Below are 26450 nucleotides of genomic sequence, written 5' to 3' on the forward strand. Positions count from 1 at the left end.
GGAGAGATATTATCTAACCTGTCCTCAGTGCACATCTTATGCATAATTAGTGTTAAGAGAGGGGGGTTACTAATTAGTTTTAATGGGAAGAATACTAATACCCTACAACATGTTGATAGTTCAATGATGAGCGATGATAATTAGGCATGTTCATTAATTTTGGAGCAATAGAGAGGTTGCGGAGATGCACAGTTTATTCCTACCCTGTTTGCAAAGAAAGAAAAAAAAATAGATGCAGCTGACCCTTCCGGATATAATGCACTTGTGTCAACATGGACTCTGCCCAAACATTGTTCTGTGGTGGAAGCAGCTGGATGCCCTGCCTTATGGTTTATATAGTACAAAAAAAAAAAAAAAAAAAAAGGAAAAGGAGGAAAGAGGAGGGAAAAAGAGACAGAAGAGGAAGGTAAAATAAATCTGGCTCCCCTCCTAAAACATCGAGGGTTCCTAAACTAATAATGTTCTATGAGTCATTCCCTGTTACTGCTCTTTATGATTTTCTTGATGATTAGGGACCTGGACCAGGGGAGAAAGTCCCTCTACTTCACAGCTCTATTGACCATTAAAAGGAGGCAATCCTTACACTTTCTTTCAAAATATTTTTCTTCTCTGGCGTGGCAGGTAGAGGGGGATGAGAGGGACAATATGCATCCTTGGAATCATCAATCCAGGGGATTACATTCAGTTTCTAATTTATGTTATTCTATGTGTCATTTTAATGGGTGTGCTCCCTCTCTAGTTGGGAATATCTATTCCTCTCAAAAAATGAATCTGATAATAAACCTATCTCCGGGGAGGTGACTGTGGAACAATTATAGAACTGATGACTATCAAATTGATAGCATTTCTGTATCCTCTTGAGTATTATGCTGTAAAAGTAGACAGGGTGTTTTCTGGTTAAGAGTAATGGCCTATATGCTATATGCAATGGCAGATGTGGTCCAGCACCTGTGCTCTGGTGCCAAGATTTACGTAGCTGCTGCACAATTATCTTCCAGTTTGGTGTTAATTTCCATTCAGATTAATCAATGGTTGCTTGACATGTAGAATCACATTGTGAGCTTTAAAGCTTTGCCACCCAACATTTTCATTTATTTATTTATTTTAAATCCATTATTTGAACTAGAAATACTGGCCAGTTTAACCTGATTTGTATTTTATTTTATTTTTTTGGCTCAAGTCTGTCTTGTCATTTGCATGTGTACAAAGCACATTGTTTTTGGCATGCTCCATATACCAAGTATATTAGATAGCATGGAAGTTGTTAAACCAGAGAAAATGACAGATCGTTACCTAGAACTGAGCCACTATACTGAAGAAAGAGAGATGTTGGCAATCTCAGGACAGAGGGCAAGAACTAAATGGGCATTGAGACTGCATTATTATCATGTATTACTTGCATTAGCGTAGTAGTGACAAGAAGCCCTAAGTGAGATTATAAATAATAATCTGAACTGAATGGAAGATCACAGTCCCATTGTGTTAGGCATTGTACAAACTCATGTCCAGAGACTGTCCTTGTCCCAAAGAGACTATCGAAAGATAGAGTGGGAGGGGAAATGGAGGCATGGAGCTGAAGTAACTTGCCCAAGGTCAGTGGGATGGTCAGGAATAGATCCGAGGTCTTTTAACTTTCTGTCTAGTGTCTTTTCCACCACCTTTCGCCCCTTAGCTTGTCCCTTCAGAACAGACAGAAGCACATTGGTGGGATGATTATACTGCAGCTTCTCAAGCTGTCTGTTTTATGGACTTTAGTCAATATCACACTCTAGCACTAAATTACAGGGGAAGGGCTAAGTACATTGAAAATGAGCAACAGAACAGCTGAAAATGAGGCAGTCCTTAAAAGAACATAAAAACATCCGTTCTGTGTCAGTCCAATAGTCCATCTAGCCCAGTAACCTGTCTTCTGACAGTGGCCTGTGACAGATTATTATTGAGTGATCCATCCCCTGTTGTCCAGTGTCTCCTTCTGGCAGCTGGAGATTTATGGACACCCAAAGCATGGGGCTATGTCCCTGACCATCTTGGTTAACAGCCATTGGTGGACCTATCCTCCATGAACTTATCTATTCTTTTTTTGAATCCAGTTATACTTTTGACATTTCGAACATCTTCTGGCAACAAGTTCCAAAAGCTGACTGTGCGTTGTGTGAAATGGCACTTTCTGTTGTTTGTTTTAAACCTGCTGCCTATTAATTTAATCAGGTGACCCCCGGTGCTTGTGTTAGGTGAAGGGGTAAATAACACTTCCCTCACAGTTAAAATGTATGGAGGACTGCAAAGGTGGAAAAGCAATTGGTTGGTAGTTGGTTTTGGCTTCCAAGGTCATAACTAACGGTACAACAACAAAAATTAATAATTATGACTCATATTCACTTATCGTTAGGATTTGATGGACTACTTCCCACATAGGAACAAAGACGTCTCTTGGAAAAATGAGGCAGCAAACTCTCCTCTCAGCAATATTATTTCCTTGATTAAGGAAAAATAACTTTTACGTGAACTGTGCTAACATCAAATGAAGGAACTTTGGTAGTGTACTGCTCTATGGATACCTAGGACGATTTCATCTGCTTCCATGCAAAAAGAAAACGGAAGGTGGAAAAATAAGCAAATATAGCAATAGAGGGCCATCGACAATGCTAGATATTACTTCTGGAGGGAACCTGTAAAAACAAAGATGATGGTCCTCTGACCATGCCAAGGATCTGCAAGGAATCCAGTCCCCAGCCTGTGGATATTGGGGTGGGGGGACATCCACTCAGAGGGATTGCCCCTTTGTGCCACTCCCTGAGCCCCACTTTCTCCTAGTGGCATGGCTGACTTGGAAGTTGGGCTGCCATTAGCTCTGTCTCAGGTGGCTAAATGTTATCCTCATCCATGAAAGGAGAGGAAGTACAGAGAATGAGTTAATACTGAAACTAGCAGCATTGTCCCCATGGGAAATGCTGCTCAGTTTGCTTGGGGAGGATACTCCAAAAAGTAGCGTTACCTCCTAACTCTGTCCTCTTCTGACTAGCTACTTCCCCCTGAAATCAGTGGATCCCTGTTTAGTATTTGCATGAAAGAGTGTTCATAGACTTGGTGGGAGGGAGGAGGTGCGTCCTTGGTTTGTGTGCTCCTCTTTTGCATGCTTACCACCCAATCTGGCTTGGATTTGTGCTGTTTTGATGCTCCCTGTTAAAAGCTGATGTAAGGACCTTGTGATGGGGTATACAAACCCCACCCTATGCCCAAAGGGGGTACAAGGCAATACTGGGCCCAGGAAACTGTTCCCCTACAGGCCTGCCGAGCATGTTCTGACTGGAGGAGCAGTTTAAAAGGAGCTCAGAAGCCCAGGCAAAAGGTGGTGGACATGTTGCAGGAGAGAGGAATCCTTCTCTAGGAAGCCAGACAGAAGGTGAAGCCTTAGAGGAGACCACAGAGTGAGTAATGCCCTCAGGCAGTGACTTCTCTAACCACCACCCACTCTGAGATCTAGCAGGTCTTGCAGGGAACCTTCTCATTTAGAACTTTGTTTGTGAAACTATTGACTGTTTGGACTATAGAAGCCATTCCCCATACTGAGGGAGCACATAGGCAGGAAGTAGCACAGGATGACAGACTTAGGTTCTCTATGAGGAGAGAACCTAAGTGTTACTTACCACAGGGTCCTGGGCTGGGACCTGGTGGAGAGGGATGGCCTGGGTCTTCCTACCATGCCAAACTTAAGGGCAAAGGCCCTAACACAGGGGAAGGCCCAAATGCTCCCAGCCTGGGGTCAGGAACCAGGCACTATTATGATCCCTCTTTGACAGAGAGACACAACCTCTTTGACACAACCATTAGGCCCTCCAGCCCTCCAAGCCCTGCTGCACAGAGGAAGCCATCTGCAGTGCACAACAACAAGTTTTATTGGTCCTACAAAATGCAAGACCATTGCTGCATATTTTTGAGTGTCATCTACTGGCACCTTATCTATTAACTAACTATTTACCTATATACAGAGATGAAGCACTCCTAGAACGCCCTTCATATCTCCTAGCAGAGTGGCTAATCTAGCCCCATGTCTGTATCATATCATGACTTCACACAGGTGGTGAAATTTGGAGTTTGGCTTCTGTTTGGATAAATGCCCTAAGGTCTGGATGCCTACTGGAACATCCTGAATCTACAGAACCAGGCTGGGAATCTCACAAGAGCTTCTTCATAGTCTGAACTAGTAATTTCACTCACATTCTTGGCTAGATATTGGCAGTATGGAGTTGTGGTAAATGGGGCAACAATTCTGAACCTCAGAAAAGGTTGTAAAAATTGGGAAAGGCTAGAAGACTGTGGAGAAAGGCACAGTGGTTTGCATTTCATCTGAACTACTTTGCCCCTCTTGCTTTGACATCATGTGCACACTCTGTGGGCTCAGGTTGAAAGGGGATTAAAAGACAAGGGTGACTGGATGGCTAAGACTGAGGTTAGTTGCTGAAGGCCAGATCCTGCTGTCCCGTTTTGCAGGACACCATACATCTAACAGAACCACTGTGATTGCCCTGCATTAAGGCTAGGGAGCAGGACCAGACCTGCATGCTGCAAGGTAGCAGCCCTTTGTGCAGTGAGACAGGCAGAGAGGTTGTGGGTGTACTGGAGCATGAGCAGTTGGTCCATGACTATGGAGAGCCACCGGCCACAATCGTTGTACGACAGTGCAACAACTACTACCTCTGCCCATAGCAGTGGCTGTACTGGTGTTCTTTGCCCTGAAGAGGAGGATTCCATTTCCTCTTGCCTCTGACTATTGCCTGCCTATTTGCTCAGGATTTAGTACAGGGATCCAGATTTTGGCCCCTGAACATTCCCTCTATTGGTTCCTCTCTAACATGAAAATAATATTTGTCCCCTCTATGTAATCAATAAGAATCTTAAATGAAAAAAATCTCTCTGTAACCTTTGTAAAGGTCTCTTGATTTCAGCCCACCATCCTTTGTGCTGGTAACTTGAATGGGTACTGGAGCTTGTCTACTTCTGATCTGTGCTGATGCCCGTAGAATCAGTTGGGGGGTGGGGAATGCCCTACCCTGTCCAGCACTGACATACTGCTCCATCCCATTCCTTCAGTGGAATGTTTGAACAAGAAACAATAACACGCTCTCAGGAATGGCAGGAGTAAAGTTTTACAAGGAGAGCAGGTGTGCCTGCTTGAAAGATAAACTATTCCCCATGCAACGATAAGATAAATGATCCAAATCTTGTGATTTAGTTAATGTTTCTCTCTTTAGCCTGCTGTGTACACAGCACGCTGCAGGTTAAGCTGCCTAGCACTGTGTGCCTTTGTGTGCACAGAGCTATCATAGCCTGCAATATCCTTCCCTCACCTGGTGTCCTTAACTAAACAACTCTTAATCATTACATCTAATTAATCTGGTCTCTGAATTGTACAGTACAACAGTTACCTTCCTTTAAAAGAAAAGTCAACTTCAACATTAAATAAAATCATTGGCTGTGACTTTAAGATCTTATTTCACAGCTACTTTGGGCTGTCACATTTCTCCAGATCAGTTTTTAAATTATGTCTGAATTTAGGCAAATGTTTTGGTTTAGCTGCCTTTGAGAATTAGAGTTAATCCACCTTTCTCACCAAGGGGAAAATTCCTCCAGAAGCATCTTGCTCTTGTTTCCCTGCTTATTGCTTATCACTGTCAGGTTTAATGTTAGCAGGCTGGGCACTCCAGCTGCATTTGAATGAGTGAAAGAAAAGCCAGCTGGTGCTCTGGGCACTCTGCTATTCTGATTTTTATATCAGCATTCTGCTTTCAAAAACCTTTATCTAATCTTATTAACTAGCTTTACCAAGAGGATTTCCTCAAAGATTTAGCTCATTGAAAACAAATATATGTGGGAGGCGGGGAGGGGTAGAGTATTTTCTGTTATTCTGCACAGAAGCACATTTTTGTGTAGGGATAAAATAATCAGGTCTTCTACTGACTAACCACTGGCACAAAATTCTAGCCTGCCTGCATGAATGCTTTTGTCAGGAGACAGCCAGGGGGCCTCTTTTCCTCAGTGTTCTTGTGCACAGATACTACAGAATGCAGACCTAGAGCAATTCCCTGCAGAGCTAGGTGGGAGGCCTGACCCAGCACCCTGCAGTGCTCCACAGCCCCATGGGACCACAGTCAGATATCCTGGGACTGTGGCCAGGACCCTGGCCCCATTCAGCCCACTTGCTGTCTTTGACAGAAGCACTAGTGGGAGCTCCCACTGATCCCTTTGGGAGCCGATTCAAGAAGTGCTACAGGCATATGGTTCCTCCCAATCTTTCTTACCCATTGCACCCCATGCAGGACAAATGTCTTTGGGACTCTCCTCTGAGTCACTGCTGCTCTGTTCCACTACACCTCTTGCCTCACACTCACAGGAGCAGAATGTTGCCTTACACTGGGATTTTATGGCATGGTGTTAAAGAGAAAGCCTGATGTATACACATCTGCTAAAATGGCATCAGTAACAGAAATATACACCCCTTGTGAATTGGTCAGTTTCCTAGAGTATCCACACTCCTTTACTTGGCTACAAAAAAAGAGAGAGGTTTATAAAGGTCGCATTGCAAACTGTGGGACAAAGCCAAGAGATTGACCTGATTTCGGTCAGCAGTGGCAGCAGAGACATAAAAAGGTTAACTTTAAAATCATCACCTGTTGAAGTATGAGTTAGTGGGTCCAGCTGGAAGCTAAGGACACTTCTTTCTCACTAAGCCTTTGTGTGCATTGCCTCTACTACAAGATATCCCTGCACTATTGAGCTTTAAAGAATCAAATATGAACCAGGGAGTAGTGTTTTACCAGAAAGAAGTTGTTAAGGAAAGATAAACTGAGCCACGTTCCAATGCTACTGGGAGATGTGTTCTCTCCTTGTCAATATGAGGCTAAGACTATGGAGACAATTTGATCTGACTCTTTGGGAGTGGGGTGGGAGATTGTATTGCACACCTCTTAATAGTAATCCTTTGACAGGCATTGTAAGGAGTTGCAACCAGACTTTGACTAGAAGGGTAGTGGCTACAGCCTGAGGTGATGTATCTAGCAAGAGGCAAAACTGAGGAGGGGAACAGCTGGGTTCTGATCATGACTTCTGTTTCTTTCAAGGAACAGAAAAATAACAAAGAAGACAAGAATACATCTAAGAATAACTGGAAAAATCTCTCTAGCACTTTTGGATCCTATATATCTGAAAGATGTGCCAGAGATTGTACCATCACTAGAGATTTGTAGTTTTAAAAGGCCAGAAGGGACTGTTGTGATCATCTAGTATACCTCTTGTACAACACATGCCATAGGGCTTCCTGAATTAATTACTACTACACGCACAGTAGCTGTGGTTGAACCAGAGCATATCATTTTGCTCTTGATTAAAAAATTTCCAGTGGTGGAGAATCCACCACAAATCCTTGGAAACTTGTTCCAATGGTTAATTACCCACCCTGTTAAAAACTTTGGCAAGCACTGATTCATTTCCCATAAAGTCATGTTGATCATCATTCTTTAAATGCTAGATGTAGCATTTTGGAAAGATCCCCTCCCCACACTGCTGACCAGGACATGAGAACAACCACAGTAGATATAGCTCCTGAAGAATCCATTTTAGCTGAAATACAAGACTCAGCTTCTCCTAGGGCTGGACACTTTGTGAGTATTTAATCAGTAAGTGTGCAGACATCCATCCAGGTTGGATGTATACAACAAAGATACAGGGTTTGTATCTTAAAACTAAATCTTAGTGTATTAATTCTAGGTTGTCTGTCACCTGGGAAACACCACCAGAATGGCCCTGCCATAAAGCCATCAGCAGGAGTCTCTGTGGCAGGTAGATTGGAAGAAACATGACAGTGGAATGGCTTATTTACTTTCTGTGTGAAGTATTGTGAAAATGGAGATTTGGAGTGGGTGCATGTTTCAATGGGAGCATGTCTCTATGGATGCAAAATATTCTGATTAATTCAAGTTCCTTTGTGGTCAATTGTATAGCATTGTACACAGAGACAGCCAAAATTTTTCAATCTTGTACAGTCCTTTCTTAACCTAGCACAGGGCACACACAGGATATAGTTCCAACTTCCTCACTTCTGATGATTTACCTTAAAATATTAATTTAAATAACAACAAAACTTAAACCTTCTCCTGAGCTGTTTCCAGAGTTTCACTTCCAGGGTATGGCCACCAACATCTCCCAGGGTTTCACCTCCAGGGTATGGCCACCAACATCTCCTTTGCTGTCTTTAATTCCCTCTGCTGTAGAGAGACTTTCATCTTTCTATATTTATATTTTCCAGGTCTGAAATAGTTAACACAAATATCTCTCCTGCCTTCATTTTTCTTCCTCTTTGTCTTTGTATTCCACCCTGCTCACTAGCCGGCAGCCAAGCTTATCACCTCTGCAGCGCATGGTCTCCACTGGAGGGAGCTAGAGTCTTGTAATCATTGCTGATTTTAAATTTGGATCTCCCATATTGTGTCATGACTTGATGCTCTCATGGTCCGACCAACCTACTGGGAGCAATCCACTTTACTCCTTTTGAGTGGTTTGTATGACACAAAATATAGTGACTATAGGGAATGCTCACTCTGCAAGCTAGCTAACCAACCAACACACGTCAGGATGAGTAATAACAAATAAAAGCAATGGTTCTTGCCAGCAATATTCTGGGCTAGTAGATTGGTGACGTTGCTCCCATTGTTTATATCTAGTCTTCAGCTGAAACAGATTTGCTCTATCACTTGCAACTAGTGCTGCTCAGAAACCAGGAGTGCCCCATAAATCATTGCACCAGTTCCTGCAGCAACTCCCTTGAAATGCCATAGGACATGGTGTCATGGGAAGTAGAATGCCTCTGAAGAGAACCGTTTGTGAGTGGCCGAAATTGGGGACATGGTATGAAAAAGGGTTTCGTTCTACTGAATTAGCATCTGTCATCAAGATTGTCCCTTATATATCTCTCTGATGGTATAAGAAAGCTTTAATTTGCACTATGGGTGCTAGACCTGCTTAGATTCCCTTTGTGGTATTTTACCTAGCTACTTGTGGGATGATATTATCATCCATCTGTCCATATCTTATCTATCCATCCATCCAATGATCCATCCATCCACACCATGGTATCTGACTGTGGTATCCACTGGAATAAGAACTACAGGCCCTATTTTATTAAAGAGCCTACCTCTCACCTTACACTCCATCACAGCTGGGACACCACAGCTGTTGGTTCCTAGGGGTGAACACTTCTGGATGGGCAGCAGAGCTTTATTTAGTGAAGGGCCCTTATCTTGGCAACCTGCATCTGACTGTCCACCCAAGCCTGGTCACCAAGGAATGACGTAAGGTGCCTTAGCAGGATCAGGCATTTGACAATGTGCTACAATGCCTGACACTATGAGGCCCATTCGGATGCAGCCATGTTCTGAAATTGAGACAGGTTGGGGATATCTTTTTTGTGTGTGCGTGAGTGTCTTTGAATTTTGTAAGGAACTCAGATGCTAAAGTTCTAGGCATTAAAAACATCCCCACATAAAATAATAAGGACACAATTTCTGAATTTAGGCTGCCTTTTTTGTGCATGTTCTCTGAAGGGTTTTCTCTCCTGAGTATAAAGTGTTGATTTTTTAAAAAAAATCAACATGTACTATAAATGGCAACTTGTTATGGATGTAAATATTAATTATACATTGAAATTCTGGAACTGTTTTTACTAGAAGCTTGTTAGCTTATTAATTATCATAATTATCATACAAGGGGAAGGGGAAGAGATAGACGGAGACTGATTACTGTTGGTAATTTGCCTCGTCTTTTCTGTGTTGTTACCATTTTAATTTTGGGAAAATTAATTCTGTGAAATTATCACTATAGCTCTGTATGCCCCAGGACACATCTGTATTAGGCGATATTGTTCTGAGAGAATGCAGACTTAATTCATGCTTGGCACCTCTCTTGTCTTTCTCTGTGTTGTCATATTTGGGTCTGACGCAGTTGGACAATGCCATATTGCACACTGTTCTTCCCTTAAAATAATGAGGTGTTGGGGCTGATACACCTGTCACCCTTTGGGAGTGGGAGTGGGGGCACTTCTGGCCCTATGGTTGCATCTGTAGGGCAGCCCCTGGTCTCAGTGCTGCATGACCCTGTGGCCTTAGTCCCACGATCCTTGTGATCAGTGCCGTATGGCCTGACGACTGGAGTCAATGATATGGTTCCTGTTATCAGGGCAGTCTGGTCTAGTGACTAAAGTCAGTACTACGGCCCTTGCTGGCAGGGTAGTACGGCACAGCAGCCAGAGTCAGTAATACAGCTCTTGTTCTCAGAGATATGTGGCCCAATGGCCAGAGTCAATACTACAGCTCTTCCTGTCAGGGCAGTGCTGCTCAATGACTAGAGTCAATCTCTCAGTGCAGTGGGCCTAATGGCCCGAGCCAATGGTATGGCCCTTGCTCTCAGGGCAGTGCAGCATAGTGTCCAGAGTCGGTAATACTGGTGAGTGGTGTCACCACCCCGGGGTGGGTGGTGGCTGGGATTGGGGGACGTGGGACTGCCCTCTCCAATGGGTCCCAACCCAGGGCCCTATGAGTGGCGGGGTTTCCTGCCACCAGCTCGACGAGGCTCCAACCAAAACACACTGAGCCTTGCTCCAGTTCTGTGATCATTTCCCTGCAAAATCTCCCTGGGTTACTTCCTACCTGAATCTCTGGGATCGTCTATCTCTGGAATTCTCTGGTCTCGCCACTCTCCGCGCTGTCAAAAGCCAGTGTGTCTGGGCCCATCTCCAACTGGCTGGCCTCTGCATCTAGTAGTGCAGGTGGTCCTCCCTCAGGAGCTCGTGATACATCTCCTTCCCCACTGGCAATCAGCCCAGACTGAGCTGCTCTGCCGGCTTTTATACCCTGCTTCCAGTTGGAGCATGCCCAGCAGAGTCGGGGGGCAGGGGGATGGCCTCTTCAGCTAAGAGGGAAGGGTTAACTCCTGCTGTACCACTGCGGGGCTGATACACCCTGTCACGGTTATGCATAGGGATGGGCAATTGGAGCTCACAGAACCACCGGCAAGCCCAACCTGATTTAGAAATAGAGGAGGATGTTTGTGGGTTAAATGCAATAGAATTCAAGAGAACTTCTGTCTTTGGATGCACTGTAATCGCATCCATATGTATGGGAACAGCCTTAGGATTTTGGGGAGGGTCAACAACACTATTTTTTATACCACCTTGCTACGTAACTGTCCTGTACATACATGTAAACTGGCTTTGAGATAGGAATCAAAGAGTAGGAATAAACAGCTAATTTTCATCATTGCAAAAGGTTAACAGCAGAGTGCCTCATGGTTCTGCATTAGGTCCAGCATTGTTTATATTAATGGTCTGAAAAAGGTGGCATGAACAAGCCCATTTTTCAGGTAATACAGAGTTACCCAAGTCCAGAGAAGACTAAGAAATGTCAGAGGGATTCAGTCATACTAGGTAAATGGTTGGCACAATGGCGAATGAAGTTCAGTTTGATTAAAGGCGAAGTATTGCATGTTGGAGAGGGAAAAATGGAGCTACTCAGACACCTTTCAGGGATCTAAATTAACTGCATTGACTCAGGATAGGGACCTGGGCAATACTGTGGACAGCTGAACTGAGGATCTCTGTGCTCAGTGTGCAGCTCTAGTCAAACCCCCCCCCCCCCAAAACCCCAGATGTTAGAATAAATAAGGAACAGGATGGAGAATAACATGAAAAATATAAATTATTAATATCTCATGTAAATCAATGGTACACTCATCTGGAATACAGTACCGTGTGCAGTACTGGTCATCTCAGCTGCACAGGATCATTGCAGAACTAGAGGAGGTTCAGAGAAGGGTGAGAAGAAGGATCAAGGGGACAGAAAAATTCTCATAGGAAGACAGATTGATAAGATTGGATTGTTCACTGGAAAGAGGAGATGAGGAAGAGAAAACATGAGAAAAAAATGTGAAAAATACTGAATGGTCTAGAGAAGGTAGATTGGGAACTTCGGTTCTCCCCATCTCATAACACAAGGACTAGGGGGCATTCAATGAAATTAAAGGTAGCACATTTAAAACTGATAAAGGGAAACAATTTTTTGGAATTCACTCCAGCTGGATCTCATTAATGCCAAGAATATGGTAAGATTTAAATAGAGATTGGGCATTTATATGGACAACAAGAATATCCAGAGTTATAAAGGTTAATGAAAACAAAGAGTTTTGGAAGTGATAAAAACATCAGTACTTCAGGTTTTAAAACAATCTCTAACTATTAAAGATTTGGATGAGACTTTAGTGGGCGTAGATTATCAAACAGCTGCCTACTGTGGGGTTTTTGCATTTTCCTCTGAGGTATCTGGTGCTGAGCAATGTTAGAGAAAGGACTAGATGGACCTCAGATCTGATCCAGTCTGGCAATTCCTACATATAGAGAGAGAATGTAAAAAGAAATTGTATAAGAGCTGAGTGATATTAATGATCTGTGTATTCTGTAGTTCTATTCTCTTCCCCTCTTTGCAGGGATATTACACAGATGCAGAAGCTCCAGCAAAGGGCAGACAGAATGATGCTGGAATTAGTCAGTAAGCAATTCAAGCTGTGGGGTTGGGAACCCAGACCATGGCCTGACCACTTTTTGGCCAGGCCGAACCTGAGTGGCACTGTGATGACAGAGGGCATTCAGGCCAAATTAAAGTGAGTGGCGTTGTGGCCTAGTGGACAGGCTTGCAGCACCACCCAAACCTGAGTGGTGCTGCAACCCCATGTTCCTGGTCACAACAACACTCACTCAGACTTGGAAGGGGTAGATGTAGTGCTCATAGGCCATGTGTATGTGTGTGTGTGTGAGGCTGCTGGGGAAGGGAGAGCCTGGAAGGGGAAGAGGAGGGTCAGGTGTAGGGGAACAAATCTATGTCCCACCCACCCACTTTAAATGGGTCTTTGCAGCCCCTGAGTTCGAAGTCTTTATTCTATGGGAAAGTGAAGCCTTAGCAGGGATCACAATGAGGTAAAATCCCGAGGTGGAGAACAAAGCTCTCTGTCTTTTATGTGAACTGTTATATGAAATTAAGTATTTTTTTTGCAAGGCACAAATTGGCACTCCCAGTGCAAATAATCTGAAAGAGACACAAATTATGAATTGGCCTGGAGAAAGACAAGCAATGCACATGAAAATAGAAAAGCTGTGGCGCTGCTCCAGCTTGTGCAGGAGTGTCTGAGTGATGTGCACAAGCAAAGTATCATGTCCAACAGGGGACTAATGAGTAATGAAAACAGCATCTGTATCAAGTCATCCAACCTCTTCTGTGAATTAGAAGAGCCTGCAGTGGAGGTGCCAGTTAAAGCGGGGCATGGTAGTTCTAATGTATGTTTTTAGGCAATTTGTTAAAAGCATGATGAAAATTTGATGCTCAGGGAGGCCACTTTGGCAATAATGGACCTGCTAAGCAGTACTGACCAGCGGTAGTGTCCACAGATAGTGGTAGATCACTGACTAGCAGTCAGCAGAATGGTAAACTGGCTCTTTGCACGTCACTGACCCTAATAGAGAAAGGTGACATAAAGGTCATTAGTGCTGTCATACGGGTACACCCAGAAGACAACTGTGCTACAATATGGTGATGTGGGCTTCCCGTGATCCTCACTTACAGACCCTCAGCTCAGCAGACAGATGTCTGGCACTTCAAAGCATTGTTTATGACTGTCCCAGCACACTGCCAAGGAAACCTGCCGGCCGCAGAGGCCAGATGCCACTGCACGGGTTGCTTCCTTGTTCCATATTCATATGTGCATTTTGGTGACAGTTTCGTCACCCTGTCCCAGACCTTATCGGGGCTTAGTGTGCTGTATCCATCTAGCAAGGAACCTTTTGCAAAAATGGTCATGAACATATTTTTTTAATCAAAATCTGAAATATCAGTGAAAAATGGGAAATGTCGAAAATGTTCAGCCAGCTCCAGTGGCTATGCCGTGACCTTCACTGCAGTGTGTGAGCACCTTACGGTTTGCCTGAAGTGTTCATGTGTTTGTTTCTCCTCCTGGGTTCTGCCGTTTTAATTGATGTGGTATTTTTATAGATGGGGCTGTTGGTGGGGTTAGTGAGAGATGCCCAGGTTGAAGAAGTGGGTTTTGCACTCTGCTCTGTGATTGCTGAGATTCATTATCATTCTGATCTCTTCTGGAAGTGAGCTCCCCAGATCCTGGGTCAGCTGTGCCTCCGGCCCTCAAGTGTCATATATGAGACCATAGTTCAATTTCACAGGAGATTGTAGCTATTGTGGAAGGTTGCGATCACTCAGGGTGAGGTGGTCACCCCCGTGGAGGCTGACACTCTGAATTTGATTCAGTATTCAACAAGAAGCCAGTAAGGAGTGTGGTGCTTTGGGATGATGTGCCGTTAGTAGCTTCTGTTGCAGGTGGCTTCATTCTACAATAACAAATACTTTTGTTTTTATGGCAAGCAGTTTCATTCCCAGGCATGGTGCATTTCAGAAATCAAGCCTGCAAATCACTAGTGCACGTAACATCAGGGTCAAGTCTGAATCCAACAGGATGGGGGCCTACAGTATTATATGAACCACCACCCATTGTCCCCTGTGCTCAGGGTGATGTCCACATTGTTTTGGGATGGTCACAGGTATATAGGGGACCCATTTTCCTGCTATATCTTTTGACACATCTTTCTCCCTCCTGTACTCTTGTACACATCATGAGGTAATGGACTAAGGAGGTGAGATTGTCTGAGAGAGAGAAAGCTGGACAGAGACTATGTGAGAGAAAAAGATAGAAAGTGCAAGAGCAAATGGGAACAGAGAGAGAGAGGACTAAATTCAGACCTGGCACAAGAAGGTGCAACTTCATTGATATCCGTGAATGGGACCATTTAAAGGAATGTAAGACACCTGTATTTTCAGTGCAAATTACACAGAAAGTGATCTAGACTGATCATCGCTAAGACTGGGAGGGGGGAAATAAAGAATACTGGACTGTTTAGCGTGTATCATGTGTACTTGTGTTTCTCAGTGATGACTTTGTCCACACTGAAAAGAGGTCTGGGGAACTGCACCCTACAGACAGGAGTGTGACATCTGGAAGATGCACCAATCTCCAGAGCAGAGTGGCTCTGTTATAATTAATCATATTTGATAATTAACCAGGATGTAATTAGATACAATCACCCTGACAACAACAGGCACCTATTTCAACAGACAAGGAGAAGGCTTGTCATCCACCTGTGTCTGATCAAAGGAGATAATAGAGGAGCGAGCCATTAGTGTGCACATGGTAAGAGAGCAGCGCCAACTCTCCTATTGAAGGGCTGATAAGTGATACAGTCAGCCATGTTAGAAAATAACTAATTCATGATTTTTTTTTAAACTGCCCTTGCCATGATGAGCTCAGTTTTCAGGCACCAACCTGTTTGAATAATGCCACATAAAAAAGGCAACAACAAGAAAAAGAAAAGACTTGTTTTTCCATCAGAAAGCCTCAGCCTGCCTCTCCATTATGTGACTTACAGAAAACAACTAGAAAATTGCTGAACTGTTTAATATTCACTTGTATTAGGAACCTACTGAGGGCCTGATTAAGACATGGGCATTATAAGCCTGTGACAAGGGGGCCAGCTCCTAAAGGCACATGCTGAAATCAGAATCTCAGCTTTCGTGGGAAAAAAGGCTCTATCCCTGATGGATGCAAAGAAAAGCTCAAAAATGTGAACCAAGTGTTACGGAAGCCTGTTTGAGTCTGCAGACAGCCTGAAACAATGGCTTGAAGAGGTGTGAACTGTCCTAGTCATCTTGATTTTGGAACCTGCTGCCACCCAGAAAGGGGCAGGGTCATGGAGTTCACATGTGAGATGCATTCAGGACCCTGTATTGCCTTAAACCCGTAAGAACCCTGCTTTCTAAAATTGGCGCCCTGCTCTCTGCACAGATGCAGTCCGTTCAGGTGACAAGCTGGATGCTGTAGATCTGGTTTATAGGTTGAGAAACATCACTTGTGCTGCAGTATTATCACCCTAAATCATGCAGTGGACTGAGGATTCTCTTGCAAGTAGTTCTGGAAGGCTTGTGAAAAATAGTGGGATGCTAGAGAACAGCGTGGAACATCTGCAGAAGTAAATCTAAACTACAAATGTAAGAACTTTTGCAATACCAGCAAGGATAGAACTTCTGAGCTCCCTGACGTATTGAGACAATTCAGTGGAAAAGTTTTGCAGCTAGATATTAAAGAAAACCCATACTATGCTGAGAGCGGCATTTGGAGCCAAAATGGGAGGGATGGTAGCCAGCTTGCCCAAAACATTGAGAGGAGGAATTGTACTGTGACCCTCAGGAAAAAATGCACAAGAACCAAGAAAAAAATTCAGTGCAAGGGTGAAAAGACCATTCCCTTCACTGACTTGCCTGCTTAATCCTCAATGGTTAAAAAGAGTTTCCCAATAGAAGGGGTGCCTGCATCCTTGGTGTACCTGACCATATTCAGACTTGCTCATCAACATTAAACCTATCTCTTCTAGGTAGAGATGGGCCTGATTCAACCCTCTCCGTCCCCAAAATGTGAACATCTCTGAACTTTGCTGCAGTTCAGATCTGGAGCCTGGATCTAAAGTGTGTGGCGAATTCTGTTTTTATAATGGGCCAGACCAATACTCCGGATCTGAACAGCCTTGTCGTTTGGATCTGGATCTTAATTTGGCACATTGGGTCTCTCTGATTCTGAGATTCCAAGTCATCTCAAGTAGCACTGAGCAAAATATAAAAATATGATATGGTAGGGAGGCAGGGCAGATTGTGCTCAGAGTAATGCAGCCAAGTAGTGGGGAAGTGAGAGACAGACTGCAAAAGGTTCAGATAAGCATCTGGCCTTTTCAGGGCTTTTCCAGATCCAACATTTTTCCTAACCTTTAGAGAGTCTTTCACAGTGTCGGTGTATCACCACAATACAACACTATTCTGCGTTTTGTCTTTCATATAGACTGTAGCCCCAAAACATTTTAAAGAGCTAAAAGATACAGTTACCGTTATATGAGCATGTTTAAAATTTGCTTAAACGTTTGGCAAATTGCAGTAGAAGGGACCATAAAGCTCTCTTCACTGGCTGCCTGCAGATTCCTAACAATCTCTGCCCAATCTCATGGGCCCCCATTTGTTAATAGTTTTTCAGCATCTCATCTGTGGGAGCATTGTGTCCATTTCTGCTCCAGGGTTATGGACCCTGGATTTCAGAGATTGTATTACCCTGAATTTGACTCATTCTTGTCAAGAGTCCAGGGAAGATGTCATTACCTGTTTGTTGTCCACATTTGACTCATTCTGTATAGGATGACTTGTTGATAACGACGAATCATCTCCCCAGAATCTGTATGAGACGGCAGCAGACCAAGCTGTCTAGAATCAGGGACCTGCTTTTGAAGAAACTGGCTGATGATGGCTTGTTCTTTTCACACCTCAACTGTTATGTGGTTGTTTTTTTTTCATTCTAAGTATTTGCTGCTACTGCCAGAGTCTCTTTCCCTTTCTTTTGGAGTTTGGTGATATTTTGCTGAAGGATATTGCTGAAAATTTACAGGCTAAGCTAGTTTTTCCTACAATCTGAGTTTCTGGTAAATCAAAATTTAAGAAAAAAGGCAGATGTAAATTTTCATTACAATACCCTTGCAAATTCTTGAGAGAACTAAAGCAACCTTTGTGATATATATAACCTGTGATCCCCTATGCCGGTCACTCCTCACAGTCTTTTTCCATATAGTGTATCCCATCTTGGCTTCACCTTAAGGCAATAAGGACTCTTCTGGCTCACACCACTGACACCGTGCTCCAGGCCAGATACCCATTGCCCCTACTTCTGTTTCTCGCAGGAGGTCAAAAGTTCCTGGATTCATAAAGTTTTAAGGCCAGAAGGTGCCATTATGATCACATAGTCTGTTCTCTTACATAACACAGGCCATAGAATTTCATCAAGTGATTCCTGCATCAAGCCCATAACTTCTGGTTGAACTACAGCTTATCTTTTAGACCAAAGGTTGGCAACCTTTCAGAAGTAGTGTGCCGGGTCTTCATTTATTCACTTTAATCTATGGTTTTGTGTGCCAGTAATACATTTTAATGTTTTCAGAAGGTCTCTTTCTCTAAGTCTATAATAAATAACTAAACTATTGTTGTATGTAAAGTAAATTTAGATTTTTTAAATGTTTAAGATGCTTCATTTAAAATTTAATTAAAATGCAGAGTCCCAGGACTGGTGGCCAGGACCCGGGCACTGTGAGTGCCACTGAAAATCAGCTCGCGTGCCGCCTTTGGCACGCGTGCCATAGGTTGCCTACCCCTGTTTTACACAGACATCTAGTCTTCCAATGTTTTCATGTGACAGAGAATCTACCACCTCCCAAGTTGTTCCAATGGTTAATTACTCTCACTGTTAAAATGTGTGCCTGATGTTTACTCTGAATTTGTCTAGTTTCAGCTTCCAGCCATTGGATCTTGTTATACCTTTGTCTGCAAAATTAAAGAGCCTTCTAGTACCAGAAATTTTCTCCCCATATGGGTATTTTAAAACTAATCAATTCACCTCTTAATTTTCTCTTGGATAAACTAAATAGATTGAACTTCTTTTACTTAAGCTCTCATTGTAAGAGAGATTTTCCAAACCTTGCATCATTCTTACAGCTCTTTTCTGAACCCTTTCCAGGTTGTCATCATCCTTTCAAAAGTGTAAGATACCAGTATGGAACAGAGTATTCCAGCAATGGCCTCATTAATGCTTTATATATCGGTAATGCCACCTCTTTACTTCTACTCCATATTCATCTGCTTATCCATCCATGGCTCGTATTTCTTAGCCACAGTGTACTGGGAACTCATGTTCAAGTTCATTATCCATCATTACCGTAAGTCTCTTTCAGAGTCACTTCTTTCCAAAATATATTCTCCAATCCTATAAGTGTGACCTGCATTCTTCATTCCTAGATGTATGACCTTGCCTTTGGCTATATTAAAACACACCTTGTGTGTGTGCCCAGCTTACTAAGCAATCCAGGTCACTCCATAGAACTGACCTTGTCATATACCAACTTTACCAGCAGTGGTTTTATATTTTCTTCCCAATCATTGGGTACATCTATACTATGGGATTATTCCAATTTTACATAAACCGGTTTTGTAAAACAGATTGTATAAAGTCGAGTGCATGCAGCCACACTAAGCACATTAATTCAGTGGTGTGTGTCCATGGTCCAAGGCTAGCGTCAATTTCCGGAGCGTGGCACTGTGGGTAACTATTCTGTAGCTATCCCATAGTTCCCACAGTCTCCCCCGCCCCTTAGAATTCTGGGTTGACAGCCCAGTGGCTGATGGGGCAAAAATCATTGTCACGGGTGTGGTTCTGGGTAAATGTCGTCATTCATTCCTTCCTCCGGGAAAGCAACGGCAGACAATCATTTCGCTCCCTTTTTCCCTGGATTGCCTGGCAGACGCCATAGCACGGCAACCATGGAGCCCATTCAGCTTTTTTTTTTTTACAGTCACCTTATGTGTACTGGATGCCGAGGACAGAGGCGATGTTCCAGCACTACACAGCAGCATTCATTTGCATTTGCATGATAGCAGAGACGGTTATCAATCGTTCTGTACCGTCTGCTGCTGGTGTAAATTGGCAATGAGATGATGGTTGTCTGTTCTTCTGTGCTGTCTGCTGCTATCATGGGTGCCCCTGGCTGAGATCGGCCGAGGGCGCAAAGGCAAAACTGGGAATGACTCACCGAGTCAATCCCTCCTTTATGGTTTCTAAAAATAGAGTCAGTCCTGCCTAGAATATGGGGTAAGTATACTAGAGAACCAGTGTATCAGAGAGCACAGCTGCTCCATGTCAGATCCCGCAGAAATGATGAGCTACATGCCATTCACAGGAGGTGCCTCTGCAACAACCCCACCCGTTGCTTCCCTCCTCCCCCAACCTTCCTGGGCTACCATGGCAGTGTCTCCCCCATTTGTGTCATGAAGTTATAAAGAATGCAGGAATAAGAAACAATGACTTGTTAGCGAGATAAAATGAGGGGGAGGCAGCGTCCCGGTGCTATGACAGTCCAGGCAGGACATTAAGCGGTGCGGGGGAGAGAAGCCCAGCATGCCGCTGCTATGATAGTCCAGGCAGGACAGAATCTTTTCTTTACACAGGAAAGGGAGGGGGCTGATGGAGCTCAGTCCCCAGTTGCTATGATGAGGACGGTTACCAGCCGTTCTGTACCATCTACTGGGAATAACAGAGAATCATTCCTATTTTCACCCAGGTGCCCCTGGCCAGCCTCACCTGAAGCCAGCCAGGAGCACTCACGGGTTGATAATAAGGACAGTTACCAGTCCTACTGCACCGTCTGGCACCAGGGAGGGGAGAGGAGTGGATACTGCTCTTCACTGCTGCAGCATCGCGTCTACCAGCAGCATTCAGTAGACATAGGGTGACATTGAAAGAAGTCAAGAAACGATTTCTTTCCCTTTTCTTTCACGTGGGGGGGGGAGTAAATTGACGAGCTATTCCCTGAACCATACCGGACAATGTGTTTGAACCTACAGGCATTGGGAGCTCAGCCAAGAAGGCAAATACTTTTCGGAGACTGCTGGGGACTGTGGGATAGCTTGAGTCCTCAGTACCCCCTCCCTCCCTCCATGAGCATCCATTTGAGTCTCTGGCTTCCTGTTACGGTTGTCACGCAGCACTGTGTAGCCTGGAGATTTTTTTTTCAAACGCTTTGGCATTTCGTCTTCTGTAACGGAGCTCTGATAGAACAGATTTGTCTCCCCATACAGCGATCATATCCAGTATCTCCCGTACGGTCCATGCTGGCGCTCTTTTTGGATTTGGGTCTGCATTGCCACCCGTGCTGATCAGAGCTCCATGCTGGGCAAGCAAGAAATGAAAATCAAAATTTCGCTGGGCTTTTCCTGTTTACCTGGCCACTGCATCCGAGCTGAGATTGCTGTCCAGAGCGGTCACAGTGGTGCACTGTGGGAAACCACCCGGAGGCCAATACCATCGATTTGCGGCCACACTAACCTTAATCCGATATGGTAATACCGATTTCAGCGCTACTCCTCTCGTCAGGGAGGAGTACAGAAACCGATTTAAAGAGCCCTTTATATCAATATAAAGGGCCTCGTAGTGTGGACGTGTACAGGGTTAAATTGGTTTAACACTGCTAAAATCGGTTTAAACGCATAGTGTAGACCAGGCCGTGATAAAGATATTGAATAGCTTTGGGCAAAGAACAGTTCCTTGTGCAACCCATTAGAAACACCTCCACTGGATGATGATTCCCTATTTACAATTATTTATTGAGATGTATATTTTAGCCAGTTTTTAATCAATTTAATCTAATGTGTGACTGATTTAGTACAGTGCTAATTTTATAAATCAGAATTTGGGGTGGTATTAAGTCAAATATGTCACAGAAATTTATCAAGTTTGTTTGGCAAGACCTGTTTTCCATAAAACCGTGTTGATTGGCATTAATTATGCTACAATTCATTAATTCTTTACTGATTGTGTCCCGTATTAGTCTTTCCGTGATTTTGCCAGGGACTGACGTCCGGCTAACAAGGCTATAGTTTCTCATGTCATCCCCTTTATCCTTTTAAAATATCAGCATAACTTTAGCTTTTTTTCCAGCCCACTGGAACTTCCCCAGCATTTCAAGATTTGCTAAATATCAACCGTAGGGGCTCAGGGATCTCCTCAGATAACTCTTCTAAAGCATGTGTGAGATTATTCACATGCTCAATTTTACAAGTGTAATTATTCCCATTGAATTTAATGTGACTCCTCACACGCATAAGGTTAAGCAGATACATGGCTGTTTACAAGAGAGATGTTTCCAAGTTTTCTTTCTCTAAATATTTTCCAATATTACCTTGTTTAGGGGAACATTCTTGCCAATACACTTATTTGCTAGGATGTTCATAGAAAGCACATACCAAAGTAATGTCAATGCCACACAAGTGAATGCTTTTAAAAAATGTGGAACAATTTTTCTTGGAAGTTTTCCGGCAGCATTTGCCCAGCCAACCTTGTTCTGCGGATAATTATTGGACTACAGTCTCCAGAGCTATTGGTTTTACTTCTGTGAGGAGACACCATGGTCTGGTGGGGAGACCCTTGCAGTGGATGTGAGGAGAGGTGCATTCTAGTTTCAGCTTATCCACTGATCTGCTGTGTGACCTTATACTACTTTTGTATTCATGACCCCTTTCACACAGCAGGCCTCTGAGTTAATTTTATATAAATATATATATTTAACACTATTATAAATGCTGGTGGTGAAGAGGGGTGGAGGCTGACAGCTGGCAACCCCCATGTAACAACCTCATGACCCTCTGAGGGGTCATGACCCCCTGTTTGAGAACCCCTTCACTAGCTACTTCCATTCTTTATGCCTATGTTTCCCTTTCCACTCTTTGTCTGCCTTGTGTATTTAGACTGTAAACTCCTCAGGGCAGGGACTGTCTTTCTCTGTGTGTGTGCAGTTCCTGGCCCCTTATCTCATCTGGGTCCTGTAAATGCTACCACCTTACCAATAACAACCTTTCTCAGGCACTAACGATTATCTGAGATGTGGATAAATCAAGTCTAGTTTGGCAGCTCTTGTGCAGGATGGTCACTTTAGTGATAAGGAGTTTCATTTGGGACCAGCTATCTTAAAACTTTCCACCTGGTTTCCATTGTCTCGCCCTTCGTGCTTTTAAGGCATTTTTGTTTCAGAAAACATAACATGCCCACCGCTGTTGTCTTGCCTCTTCAGTCAGAGCACTTGAGCAAAGAGTCATTTCCATGCTTACCTCAAACACTATGCAGATGCATGACTGAATGTGGAAGGAAGAAATTAAAAAAGAAAAGCCAACCCAACCAGCTTATCCTGTAAGGGATTTTTCCACTGACCGCTGCATGATCCTTCCTGGGCAGGGTACAGACATGTGAGTGATGAATGCTACACAAAGGAGATTGGGCCTGACCACATTCAAAATATGTCTGAGACTTTTCTTCTTCCTTTTTTGTCTTTTCCCAAATGTGAAAGGCACAAGGGGATGTATGTGCAAATACTGACAGATGGTGCTACTTGGTTCCAGCTCGGGCCCATTAGTAAGAGAACTCAGCATTCAAGGGACCAATTACCACTCAGTCCCCTCGGGGAAGAGCATATCAGATGTTTACTGGGGGTTAATAATAAATGAATTGAAAAAAATTGCTCTTTGAACACCATATTCTGTGTATTCATGTCAGCAGGTTGTAATTAGCTAATTAAATGCCTGGACTGACAGAATGGCCCCAGTGGGGGTTGCAGCATTGCAGGCTGCTCCTGAAACATGAGCAGGAAACATCTTGGAATATGTGGTCACAAGAGCAGTTAACACCTCACATTTAATGGGCTGCTTTTTCCTGTAAAGGTTACTGGGAGAGCTGGGAGGAGGAGTTGGACAAGTCCTGTGGAGCTAGCGAGCTAGAAAGAGAGAGAGAGAGAGACAGAGAGAGAGAGAGAGAGAGAGAGAGAGAGGAATATGTACAATAAGGAAATGATCAGTTACAAGTCCTCAGCAATAAGCAATTGTTGAAAAAGTGTTGAGGCTTTGGAAATTGACATAACTTAATGCTCAGAACTCAAGAGTCCTTGGTGAGTGAGCTAAGAGGAGATGCGATCAAACAGAAATGGGGTTGTCTATGGAAGATTAATTCCAGTTATCAAAAAAGCTACTCTTAAGGAACACGAAAGGCCCACCTTTAGCCCACAGAAGCAGAGGAAATGAGAGCTCTCACTCAAATTCCTGACTTTGATGCTGACTTTAGCTCATGCTGCAAACTCTGAGCCTGCTCTGCCGCACTTTGGTGTTGTGAGTGATTTATACAACTGCTTCCCCATCACACTTGCTTAGTTTCCTTCCTGGCTCCTTAGTAGCAACGGGATACGGTGGCTGCATCTGTGAAATTCACTTTTGGGTACCATAAAAATATTTACTGATTCATTAATAATTACTATAATAAATAATTTCTGAAAGTCTCAAAGGAAATATTTACAGGCTTGTCAAACACAGTGGCAGCATATCAGGCTTTTTCAGGGCCTATGTTTCTCTAACATCACTTTCTACGCACACTGCTTTGAAGGCTGAAGAAAAATCATTCAGGGCTATGCAGGCAGTTCCAATGGAAATCTGAGCTTGCAGAGGCCTGCCATGTTTGAGTCAGATGAAGTGAGCTGGAACTTTGAGTGCTTGGTCCTGCAGCTGCTGAGGCTGCTCTAGGTGTGCAGGCCTGGGCACGCACTAGCCCCACAATCCAGGGCATGGAAAAGTGGCTTAAAGTCACATCTCTTCCTTCCCCACAATGGCCAGTGCAGCTTGGCTGGATTAGAGGATCTGGCACCAGCCCTTTAAGTGAACCATGAAGTGGGATTGGATGTAAATTTGAGGGGCAGAGAAATTGGCTGATCCTCAGTGCTTTGGAATCACACTCAGAGAATCCCTCAGAAAGTAAAACGTGGCATATATGAGAGTTATGAGAGATCACAGAAAAAGGTAATGCCTTTCATTAGTGCTGCAACTACTGCTCTACTACAGGGCTCGCATGGTGGCTTATTTGAAAACCATTGTGACCAGTGGGTGCTGGGTTGTGTTCCACACCAAATAAGACACAGAGTGGATAAGTAGCTGATTAATGGTTCCATGACCAGAGCTGGTCGGGATACAGAGGACTCAGCAGCAGGGCCATCTCTAGGCACCAGCAAACCAGCACATGCTTGGGGCTGCAGAATTCCAGGGGCGGCATTCCAGAGTTGTTTTTTGTTTTGCTTTGGCAGTTGCGCTTTCAGAGTATGCATAACTAGGCACTTATTAGGGTTTCCCAACTGAAGACATGTGGTGGTAGGGACATCTCAAAATTAGTAACGCCCTGATAAATTCAGGATAGGTCTAGCAAATCTTTCTCTGCTGTCCACCCAAAGAGTTAAAGAAAGAGGGAATTCCAGTTATCCAGTGCTGCAAGACTGAGATATTCCCACTGTTGGTTGTTCGTTTTTTCTCCAAAACCACCTTCTTATTACAGGGTAGAATTACTGGTGTCTGATGTGAAGACATCTAAAATGTTATCCCCTCTGTGCAATGTCAGACCATTCTTGGGGGTTGGTGTGATCAGACAGCTGCAAAGATAACCAGTTTTCTTTACTCCCCGACTCTGTCTCTGTCAGGGAGCAAGGGCAAGTTGCTGTGCCTGTGATTAATTTTTAAAGACTCTTTCCTACTCATGAGCTAACCTTAGAAAGTTCAGACATTCAGGTTTCTTAGGAGACACACAGTGCTGGCTTGCCAGTTCTGGCAGTGCTAGTGAAAAGAGCCTCTTTTGGGATATTTTGGCTTTTAGGGTCAAATTCAGCCCCTACTTCCATAGCCACAGCAGGCCTCTTGGCAGAACTGGTGCAGTTTCACTATGCAAAAGGAAAAGTGGCCACACTTGGTTGGGGAAGAGGGGGCTAGACATGACCAGACCCAGCCAGCACAGTAACTCCATTCCAGTACCCTCTGTGGAAGGTGGAGCTTGACTCCACAGAGGGCCCACAGCACAACAGCACACAAGGGCTGGGAGGAGGCAGGCCATGGGCAGAATTGGGAAGGGGTGAGACATGAGTGTCTGCTACTCTATGGTTCCTCCCATCTCACCCTTCATGAGGGAGCACATAGGAGGCCTGTTGTGGCTACTCTAGCCATTGGGCTGTAGTGGGTTCCACAGAGTGACTCCACAGTGCTACACTGCCAGCTGGGAGTGGACTGCCTGTTCAGACCCAGTGGTGAACTGGCCCCTGTCCAGCACATATTAGCTCAGCACCGATCCCAGCTACTCAGGCCAGGCAGAGGGCTCTGGATTTGGGCAATGATAATACTACATTAATCATGGGCAGGGCCGGCGCAACCCATTAGAAGGCGGTCGCCTAGGGCGCTAACATTTGCAAGGCAGCTACCGCAGCTGCTGGACCTTCCGCCGCCTCTGTTGGGGGCAGCATTTCGGAGGCAGGACCTTCCGCTGCGTAGGGCAGCAAAAAAGCTGGCGGCGCTCCTGATCATGGGTCGTGCTATACTGATAGAACACCTGACATTCTATAAGTGCTTTACAAATATTAGTTAGTGGGCCCTCATTAGCTTAAAAAACACACTTCACCTGTTGAATCCATATCTATTCAAAACTGAGACTCCAACTCATTATCAGGCGAGTCTGCAGTGGTTTTTACTGTCAGAGTTCAGGTTTGATTTTTAAGACTTAATTGTCTCACGTGGGATTTATAAATTAAGTATAAATGAATAAGAATTAATAAGCACAGACAACCTTAGCTGAGAATGAGTAGGGTTTAGAACTTCTGCGTTCCCAGTGGCACCACCCGCTTTCACATCATTTTACCCTGCCTTGGTTTC

This window comes from Gopherus evgoodei, chromosome 3 (assembly GCF_007399415.2).
Source record: "Gopherus evgoodei ecotype Sinaloan lineage chromosome 3, rGopEvg1_v1.p, whole genome shotgun sequence".
Classification (NCBI taxonomy): Eukaryota; Metazoa; Chordata; order Testudines; family Testudinidae; genus Gopherus; species Gopherus evgoodei.